We start from the raw sequence: 11,648 nt of genomic DNA, 5'->3' as shown, positions 1-11,648 counted from the left end.
TCACTACTGGACAAGCAGTTCTCTAGGTATATGCAATAAGGTGTGACATTCATATGATGCAATAAACTGTGGATACCACACTAAACTGCTGTATCTATAAACAACCATTTAGACTTGATTGTGTTGATTCACATACAACCTTAAAGTACAGTGTTCAAAACTTCAATACACTAATAATAACCAGACACAGCATGTGTACTGAATGACACCTGTCCCAGAGACCAGCCAACCAAGGGAGATTTGAAAAAATGAAGTGATTTGTAAAATACATAATTATCTCTTTCAGGAGTGAGACTGCTAAAATTGAGAATGGAAAATTTCCAAAAAATGACGGAGTCTCACTCCAGCGAGTTCACCAGCAATAATAAACTTCACCTCACTTGGTTTCCTATAATATGTAGCATTCGTGTAGAATTTTAGTGTATGACTTTAATAGGAAATTACATGCCACCTACAATTTACACTTAAACACAGGCACTCGAAATGTCGTTATATTGTATTATAAGAGTCCCCATCTCCACACACACCGACACACAATGGCAATGAGATGGGGATACAGAAAAAGGCATTGCAAGTACTTTTATTTAATAGTATAAAAACATTATGGAGAAAGCCTTTTATGTAACACAAAAAAAAGGTTAAAAAAAAAGGTGATGATAATAGACAATTTTATTTTGTTTTATGGGTGCGCTAGTTCAAATTAAGACTGCCCTAAAATACCTTGTTCTTAGGTATTATTTGTGTAAAAAATACAAAGGGTTATTCCAAAAGTATACTTACAGGACAGGTTTGCAATTTTGTTCCCATTAATATCAGTATTGAATAATTTCATTTTATATAGATTAAAAAACAAAATAACCACTTCATTAAAGTATAGCATTTTATTAGGAGAGCCCTACTAAATTACCTTTGCAAAACCAATGATTGAAACTCTTTCATACATTAGTATGTGTTTTATTTATTTCAATATAGAGATATATTAGACACTGGCTTTGCTAATAACATACAAATTCTTTCTAATTTGGATGTGCTCTGCAACATATCATGGCCAGTCTTGCTACTGTATACATTTTAAGATATTTTTGTTCGAATACCAGTATTTCGATATTTTGACCCATCTTTTTCATGCAACATGGCCAGTTCCAGTATTACCAGGGATAATGCTCAAATCCACACCACCTGTTCTGTGACATTATCAACTTTGTAAACATTTTTAAATGCCTTCTCTCTGTTTACTATCAGTAAGCAGCCTTTCTACATTCATTTTATTATCATTGTTTGGAGACTGTAAAACAGCTTGAAATCGTTTGTGAATAAACAATTATAAATCTTCTCGCTTTGCCAAAGTACATAACCATGTTCATGGGCACTGAAGTATTACATTTGTTTAGAAAACAGCAGTTTTGATATCCACACAAGACAAAAATTATAGATAAATATCAAACTGTAGACACAAAATACAAATGCCACTTTATAATGGATATTTGTGTGGGTTGTGCCATAAATTAAACTTTATTACTAAGCACCGTGACTACTTTTCATAAAGAAAGACAATTCATAAATGTGATTTTTTTTGTTTTGTCCCCCCCCCCTTCCTCCCTGAGACAATTCTACAATGCCACAAGATCAAATGATAAGCACAAGAATAATCAAAAGACTCATTTTTGAAGTGCCTAACACGACTGAGCAGACAGAAGTAAAGACATTGTTTCTGGATAAACAAAGGGAATTCTTTCTTCAATGCATGGTAAAGTGATCTGAATTTTAAATGGATTTGTTCGATGGAGCATGTGGCTTTGGCTTGACATTGATGTCAAACAAAGATTTCAGGGGAAATTAATGTTTCCAAGAGTTGAAAGGCAAACAAACAGAGGATGATTATTATCCCCTGCCTTAAAGTGTGAAGGGAATGTGCCGATATGACAACCTGAGGCCAACACATCTATATTTCTAAATTAACTGAAAACATGCTACCCAGAGGAAATGGTTGATTAAAATCTGCAGAGATAAATACAGCAGTATAATACTTTTTTTTGGAGAGATGTTGTAACAAAGGCAGTGGTATTTGGGTTTTATGCCTGCAGAAAAGAAACATGTAATTACTGTAATTACATTGAAGATAAAATAATCCTCAAAATGAAATAAAAAAAGGAGAATAATATTAACCCTATCATAATAAGATTTCAAAACAGTACCTCCTGTTCAGAAACGTGGTGAACGTCTTCCTTCCTTGAGGCAATATACAAATAACACTAAAATTAGAAGGTGGTTGCCTATTGGCTGATGTATTTGTGTTCATAGTCTAAGTAGCGACTGTCGATAATCACTAACACAAGCTGAGCTTACTCCTGCAACTCGAACTTCAAGGAAACACTTTCTTATGGAGTATACAAGATGTTGGAGGGTCTTTGGATATCAAGGACAATGAGCAATTCTGGTCAAGATGGATTAAAAGGTCTGGCAAGTTTCAAAGCAGTAATGCATCGAGTCTTTGCTCTACAAGATGGGTACAACCAACCTGTACAGCAGTTCAGAAGACATCCCACAGCCTATTGCTGGTTCCAAATCAAGCTGAAGGCCAATGGGACTGATCTCCACACCAGGAAGCCCATACATTCAACATTTTCCAAGTGCAATAATGCATTAGGGTCACAGATAATGATTTTGCCACAGCTGAGTCATCGTGAATCCCACTTGTGTTACTTTTTAATCAATTACCGACACAGCAGCAAAGGGTTTTTTGTTCACATACAAAACAATGTATTCAGCCTATGGGTGAGCAAGCTGAGCTAACCCGAAGTCACCATGTGCAGCCTCCCAAAACTCTGGAAGGATGTAAGACCACCACATAACTCCAACTAGTGTTTTGAGAATACAGACCATCATGTTTTAAAATTCAAAAAATACATGATTACTCTACATGTGTATTTTGATTCAAAATGGCACAATAAATAATGAATGGAAGTGTAGCGATAATGAGTTGAAGAGCACAACAGCAGGTAATATGTATGGAATTACTGGAACAGCCGCAATCACTTAAGCTTTTCTGTAGGGGCAGCAGATTGACCCTTGTGGAGGTGCTTGTGGCCCCTGATTAAGCACAATGAACCCAACCCATAGAGACTGAACTAGAATAGGGACTACAATACTTGGAAGGACCACAGTAAAATATCTTGCAAGGCATTTTAATAGCTGCAAAGGTAAGTAAACAGCTCATATGACACTTTTTCATGGTTTACAGATTAAAGGAAACATGAGCTGTTATTTATCCTACTGATAACAGTGATAAATATTCAGCTAACTTATTATACATTGCTGTGTTCACACTAAGGAAAAAAAAAAAGCAGTTTTTTAATTTACTAATTAATCTGCACAATTAATTATTTTGCTCATAAAAAATAGAAAACCATGATGCCATTAGAAAGATATGACTCTCCACAGCAGAATACATTGGTTATGTAGAATTACATAATTTTAAATTAGAAACGTAAAACAAATGTACTGCATAGTGGACAACGTTTACAGAGGGCTAGAAGAGTGGTTTAGGAATAATAATAAAAAAAGATAATTCCCTTTCAAAAATTCAAATACGGCTATTTGGTTAACATTTAATACAGAGGGCACAGTAGTTCATTTGACCATAACTGTGCATTACAGATAATAGGATTGCTATGTATAATATTAATATATTAGTTATAGTACACATAGCTGATTGTAACATTAAATGCATTCAGTTTTTAACACGGGCTACAGCAGATCCTGGAAATGTAAATCAATTAAAGATATAATAAATAATATACTTCTTCCTCACTAAAGTCATAAATTCTATCCTGTGAGCTGGTTTGTAATAAAAACCTGACAATAGGATTAAGTGCAGAATTGTATTTTTTTTTTTTTTTTTTTTTTTTTTAGTGGCGGTGCACTCATTTGCTATATAAACATTTCCAAAAGCAACAGGTCCACATTTTGGATGACGTATCACTAATAACTTGTTTACTGAGTTTCATCCACAAAACATCTTAAGTTATAGTATCTACATGATTGGTAACTGTGGAACAGGTGACAGTCCGGGCCGACTCATATGACCATTAAAATAAGCGAATTCAACCACTCCTTAGAACCATAAATACACATCACGATACTTTTGTAAAAACACCTTTTAACCACAGTTAAGGAGATAATAAAGATAATGGAGTATTTAGCCAAGAGGGTGACGTTTTTGTTTTACTTTACAGGTAATGCAGTGGGGAATCTAATTATAGTCCAATGGATGTAAAAAATAGAAATAAAAAACTGTTTTTTTTAAACTACACACACACACACACACACGTGTGTGTGTGTGTGTGTGTGTGTGTGTGTGTGTGTGTGTGCCATACGTGGCTCGTAATTAACCAATAATACACTATAGTACATTTCAGAAATGTACAACTGTTTTCGGTGTTGTTCTTTGTAAATTGTAATCACATTGTGTATCACTTTGATGTGTGTAACTCAACTAAGACTGATCATTTTAGTTCGGCAGCACTTTGCAACGGTCATTAAACGACTCGCAATACACCCTAAGCCTTTTTGATATGGGAATAAAACGGGGAAGAAAATGGTACCTGCATAATGTATTAGAAAGCACTTTCAATATCGACTTTAAGAAACTCAGGTTACAGTTTACTGGAATCATTCTAATAAAATCTAGAAGTGGTAACTGTTAGTGTTAGATATACTTGCTATTTAGTTTCTATTCGGTATCTAGATATACTTCTATATATATATTCGGTATATATATATATATATATATATATATATATATATAATATATATATATATATATATAAGAATATATAATAAAAGTCACCTTTATACATCATTTTCGTGACGCGGTACGAAGCAGTGCGACGCATCGTTCAATAAGTGGAAATATGTTGCCGGTAGAAGCACTGCGCTGCTCAGTCGGTAAAGTGCGTTAGCCAATACTACATATGGAACTGACAGGTGCCGCGTGGAACAACTCATTATGCCAAAAAATACGATAAATTACAAGTCGAATCAGTGTTTCAGTAGGTGGGTTTACAGAGGTGTGCAAATGAAGAAAAAAAAAAAAAGTCCACCTAAAATGATAAATTCTAACGCATTTGGTTTACAGTTTATTTTGAACGTTTGACACAAACATGCACACATTCCGTTTTGTTACTTACCTAATGTGATCCTGCGCTTGATCCATTGTGATTTTCAATTAAAAAAAAAAAAAAAAAAAAAAAAAGCTACAATCAATCCATGTATGCAGCAAACAACGGCACACGCCGAAGGCAAGAAACTTTGCAGTCTGTAAACGTATTGCATGCAGCAGACTGAAATGGTACACAGACACTTGTCAAGATCCCCATTAGGTCCGAAATGCTTGAGCTAGCACATTTCTACAAGCCGCTGCAGTCAACTGTGTAAAAAATATCACTTAGGCTGGAGAAAAGGGGAATTCTTTAGGAAAACTCTGCCAAGGGAGAAAGCTGCTGCTTCCGCTGTCTCTGAAAACAACTGCATATATCTGTTCAGTTCCTTTAAAGTAGATGCTGCTCTTAAAATGACAAGCCGGAACGTGAGAACAGCAGGGAGAGTGATTTTGTAGTGTAAATTGAGAAAGATGGATTTAATTTGTAACCTGTGGGATACTGTGCGAATTATCTAAGCCTATTATGTTTGAGAACCGCGGAGAGCATATAGCGATTGGCCAATTGCCAGTCCGGTGCTCACTGTCTGAGAAATCAGTGCCAGATTTTGGTCAAGAGGGGTTTCTGCTACCAAAAAAAAAAAAAAAAAAAAAAAAAGAAGAGTAACTTTTTAATGCATTAATGACAATTAAGTTGTATGTAAGTGCATAATTATTCAGTGGTTCTTATTGAAATTATTATTATTATTATTATTATTATTATTATTATTATTATTATTATTATTATTATTATTATTAATATGACTTTGGTAAGTTCAGAAGCTATGCTCTTCAATGCCTTAGACATATGTAACACAGGCTATACCAGCCAAATTGTATTTATATTAGTACAGTAAGTGCCAGCTAAACAAAATAAATCCAAAGTGATCAAAAGTGGCAGCTCACTAGATGGCGCTAGCTCTTACTTTTTCACGTTGGCTGATCTAGCCTACACTACTTATATTGATGTCCCATCTGAAGAGCAACTCCTGAACTCAAGTGAAAGGACCTTAACATAGGCTTGCAAGAAGCATATAGAACAGTAATACCAGGATAATTGTTTTGGTAGCCCTTACTTAAAATGCCAAAATACAATTCCTGGTCTGCAAACTATATGACAGTGCACTTGATCTCCCTAAGAGAATGTTGTTCCTGCTGCTTGAAGGTTAAGTTAATAAAAAGGCATTAATACTTCTAAACTATTTATTAGTGCCACAGAGTGTAACCGTTAACCTGTCCTCTTACAGCACTAGACTATTATTTCTTAAATCCAGATTAACAAGGAGTCTGATTGACATTTACACTCTGGTGTACTAAAGCTGCATTTAGAGAGAAAAGACAGATTCATATTGCTGTTTGTATTTAATGTACTATGCCCTGTATTTCACTGTATTGAATTTACTATGCATTGTTCCTCACTATCTGGTAAAGCGCTTTGTGATGGTGGTCGACTATGATAGGCATATATAAAATAAATATTGATTGGTTGATATACAAAGTGATTCTAAATAACAACAATAACACATTAGTTAAGATTGTGACTATATCAGAGCTTGTAAAGTAGCAAAGATGGAAAAAAACATGTACAAAAATATAAAATTCAGTAAAGCAGCCCACAGTATTTTTATCGTTTTTTACTGTTACTATGCTGTCTCACAGCATTCTACCTACTGACTGCAAACAAACTTTTAGGGAGTTTATCGGAATTGTGTATTCTAGTGTTTAGGATAAGCCTATACAACTTTCTTATTCCTATTTGTTTTGTGATGTATAATGTGTTCATTAAATATAATGTATCTTTTAATTCAATCTGCCCTCTACATTACACATGGAATGGGAATGACAGCAATCTACATATTTATAGTGCACTATACATTTTTGCAGACTCCTGTTTCCCTGGGATCATCTAAACTTAGCAATTCAATCTAGTTTTCATGTCCACTTTTATTGTGTTAATATAAATCTACCAGAGTAGAAATTATGCATAGAATAGTTTTTGTATGCTACTGATAATAAACTTTAGGAGCATAAGATGCGTTAGGAATGTTCTACAGGGAAGTAATGTGTTTCTTCTGTTGCCACTTCACATCATATAGTGAATATGGACTGGAGAGGAGGGCTATAGTGGAAAATTACTGCCCCTCTGGAAAACTATTGTTGCTGGCAGGGAGCTACAATGGCCGCAGGCCCTGGAGGTAACAATAGTCTTCCTGAGGGGCAATTAATATTCCACTACGAACTCTGCAGTACATATTTAATATATGAATCAGTCAAAATAATAAGGGAGGCAAGGTTGGATAGTAAATATGACTTTATATATTTTACTTAAATATTGCTGATACAGCATAAGTACATAAATAAATAACAGAAAATGTTTTTGAAGTTCATACCACAAGGTTATCAAAGGTTTTTTTTTTTTGGTGTACAGCTGTCCATCTGACTTGCTGACTGCTGTATAATACAGTTTAGATCCTGGCCGTCATGTTTGTTTACATATTTCATTTGTTTGAATTTCAGAAAGCCAGAAAACAGTGACAGTGAAGTTTTAATCACCATTTTAGTGTTTGTAGTATGTTTTGAAATTCATTTTCTGTTAAGTCACAGAATCGCTGTCACAGAACACCCCCATTTTATCAGTTTTTATTGAAATTTAAGCAGTTCAAGTCCAGTGAATAACCTGAAATGGTACAAAGGTAAGCGATAAACTGCCAGAGGTTAAAAAAAAAGTTTAGGTCACCAAAAATTGAAAAATAATGTACATTTCAGAGTTATACAAAAGGCCTTTTTCAAGGAACAAGTAATGGGTTAACAACTTACAGCTGTTCTGCCGCAATGGAAGTAAATTAAGCCTTGAAATTTGATGCTAACAATTCCTACAGGTGACCCAACTTTTGTTGATTACTTAGAAACCCTCTGTCTGTATAAAAGCAGTGTTGGAACAGACTGTGTTACTACACCCTCTTAAGCATTATTTGTACAGTATTGTACTGCAGGAAGTAGTATATTACGATCATAATGGCGAGAAAAAGGCAATTAACAAAGGAAGACAGACAGACCATTATAACCCTTAAAAGTGTAGGTCTTTCCTTTAGAAAAATTGAAAAGAAAGCCAAGGTGTCAGTGAGTATAGTTTCCTACACCATCAAAAGGCACTTGAAAACTGGAGGAAACTCTGACAGGAAGAGGTCTGGCAGACCCAAAGCCACAACAGAATCAGAAGACAAGTTTCTGAGAGTCAACAGCTTGCGTGATAGGCGGCTAACAGGACAACAGCTTCAAGCACAGCTTAACACTGGTCGAAGTAAACAAGTCTCAGTTTCAACTGTGAAGAGAAGACTTTGAGCTGCAGGTTTGACAGGGCGAGTGTCCGTAAGAAAGCCATTGCCAAGATGGCAAAATAAGAAAAAGAGGCTTGCCTGGGCCATGAAGCACCGCCAGTGGATTAGTGAAGACTGGAAGAAGGTCTTATGGACCGATGAATCAAAATTTGAAATCTTCGGTTCATCACGCAGGGTTTTTGAACGCCGTCGAGTAGGCGAAAGGATGGTTCCTTGGTGTGTGACACCAACTGTTAAACATGGAGGAGGAAGCGTGATGGTCTGGGGCTCTTTTGCTGGATCCAGAGTCGGCGACTTGCACAGGCACCCTGAACCAAAAAGGCTACCACAGCATTTTGCAGCGCCATGCAATACCCTCTGGTATACATCTAGTTGGTCAGGGGCTCATCCTACAGCAAGATAATGACCCAAAACATACCTCCAGGCTATGTCAGAACTACCTTAGAAGAAAAGAACAAGACGGTAGGCTTCAAATCATAGAATGGCCAGCACAGTCTCCAGACTTAAACCCCATCGAGCTGGTTTGGGATGAACTGGACAGAAGGGTGAAAGCAAAATAACTTACAAGTGCAACACATTTGTGGGAACTTCTGCAACAGTGTTGGGAATAACTTTCCGAACAATATTTGATTTCCATTGTAGAAAGAATGCCACGAGTGTGTTTGGCTGTTATATCTGTAAAAGGTGGCTACTTCGATAAATCAAAAATTTAGATTAAATTTTGTTAAAATGATTCCATGATTTCCTTTTCATCTCCAATTGTTTATTTTTCTATGCTTTAATTTCAGAGTACATTGAGACATTAAACTGCGTAAATTTCAATAAAAACTGGAAAAATTGAGGTGTTCTAAAACTTTTGACCAGTAGTGTGTATATATATATTTCAGTATAGTTCAGTCAAGTCAGTGCTTTGTCTCACATTGTCAGAGGAAACTTGAACAGGTTGACATTACTTTTATAGGGTGCTTTCGTAAATTGACTCTTAGAGTACACTACTGGAACATTCTATGTCTTGTTCAAATTATGTTTGTTTTCAGGTTATCAGGAGCTCTTGGGCTGTCAATGTATTACAACTGACTGTCAGTGTCCCCTGAGAAAGTGTTCTAAATGTGTAAGAGCTGGTGATGTCATTCAATGGGACCTCCATGACCTATCAAGCAGCCAGGATGTTTGTTGCGGAAGCTCTTTGTGATTTTGATATTGTGGGTGGGTGTCTTTCTTATTTAATGTACTTGAAATTGTATCTATTTATTTATTTATTTCAATAAACTGTTGAATTTAAATGTTGTTGAAAATCATAATACAGTGTGCACTTGGATATCCGTTACCCAGATATATTGCCCTTGTATTAACAATAAAATCAATCCCCATTATACTCTGTCGCCAGTTTTTTTGATATAAAGCCTGTCTCTTCAATGTTGCAGTTTATTTGAATATCCGTCACAACCTGCATTTTTTTCTCTCGCATGCCAAATCAGTCTATTTTTGCAGTTACACAAGCGGTTCCTCCAGTGTCACCTGACGAAAATGCAGCCAAAATAAAGTGAACGAGACAAGCTCCAGTAATGTCACAGTTAATCATTAAACGGTTTTAGATTCTCTGATGTGTTGTTTTTTTAAAAATCTTTTGCTAAATTGCATTGCCTTTTAGGTTGTATGCAGTTCTGTGCATGGGTAACATTTTGATTTCATTTTGCTGTTGGGTTGTTAACGGGGAATTTTACATAGTACTACAATACAAACAGGATTTAAAAGTATGTACAGTATTACAGTCTACATGTTGTCTCTTGACAAATGATATTTTTAGAATCGTATCATTCTGAATTAAAATATTTCTTCTGTTGAAAAGAATTATTTTTCTGTTTTGTATTTGTAATTAATTTAGAACAATTTGTAGATTTTATTTTTCACTTTGACATTATGGACTTTTTTTGTGTTGATCAGTGGCAAAAACTCCTAATTAAATCCATTTTGATTCCATGTTGTAACACAATAAAAAGTGGAAAAGCCCAAGGGGGTGAATTCTTTTGAGAGCCACTGTATACTTGTCTACATTTTTGTTACAGTATGCCAAGAAAGATTGAACAGGCCACTGTAAGGCTAAATGGAGGATACTTCAATAAACCCACTGTTTATATGAACTATAAAGTAGTGCCTAATAAAAAGCCATCTTTGTGGCCTGCACTCCACAACTGGCTTCCTCTTTGCCCTTTTCTGATGTTTACAATCAGTCTGCATGCTAATGTCATGATGATGTCACCAAAACAAATGGGACAGACTGTCCCAGGCTACAAACATCTTAAATGTGCCACAGTTCTGGAAATAGTGATACTAATCTTGATATTTTAGTAACTTGGATGTTAACAGACAAGGTTAATAATGTTTCTTATTCAATAAAGTGTAATAGACTACAGTGGGGGAAACTGGGACACATTAAGCCAGTTTTGGCCTTTTTTGGTTCTGCGCCTAGAAAACCGCCAAGAACAAAGCTATTTTTGATAACCTAATTTAAGAAATATTGTGCTTAGCCAAACCTGTTCTAGATCCTCAGGCCTAAGAAGACTAAATGCATTTTGCTACATTTTCTATTTTTGGTTATTCAAATGACAAATTGTCTGATAATAACACAGTCAGTATGGTGCATCCACCCGGCACATTACTGTGTTTAAAGCAGCATTAAGTAAAAAACAAATCCCAACCACACAAATAAAAGCATTTTGTACCATGAGCACCCACTAAACTATTTGCAAATACGTGATTAGTATTTGATTCTTAACCCTATCTGGGAGTATGGTTCAGTGGTGTATGGCTTTAAATGGCACTGCATTCTTTTTACACTTTATAAACAATTATGTTCCCATGTAAGACTCCCACCCTTTAAATTGTATTAAAAAATTACATTGCCCTCTTTGTTGATCAGTGGGAAATTTTGCTTCACAATAGGGGTGGATTCAAACAAAACATACTGTACAGGCCCAGAGAAAAATGATAACTTGTCTCAACATTTGATAAGCCACTAAAGGAAAACACTGAAAAAAAAAACATGGTTGAAGTGTAATTTTACCACTAAATTGATATTATAGACTCAAGTAAATTAAAATTATATATACTGG

This window comes from Polyodon spathula, chromosome 9, assembly GCF_017654505.1.
Source record: "Polyodon spathula isolate WHYD16114869_AA chromosome 9, ASM1765450v1, whole genome shotgun sequence".
In the NCBI taxonomy this organism is placed as follows: Eukaryota; Metazoa; Chordata; class Actinopteri; order Acipenseriformes; family Polyodontidae; genus Polyodon; species Polyodon spathula.
The sequence above is the reverse complement of the archived record's forward strand: the minus strand, read 5'-3'. Positions refer to the sequence as shown.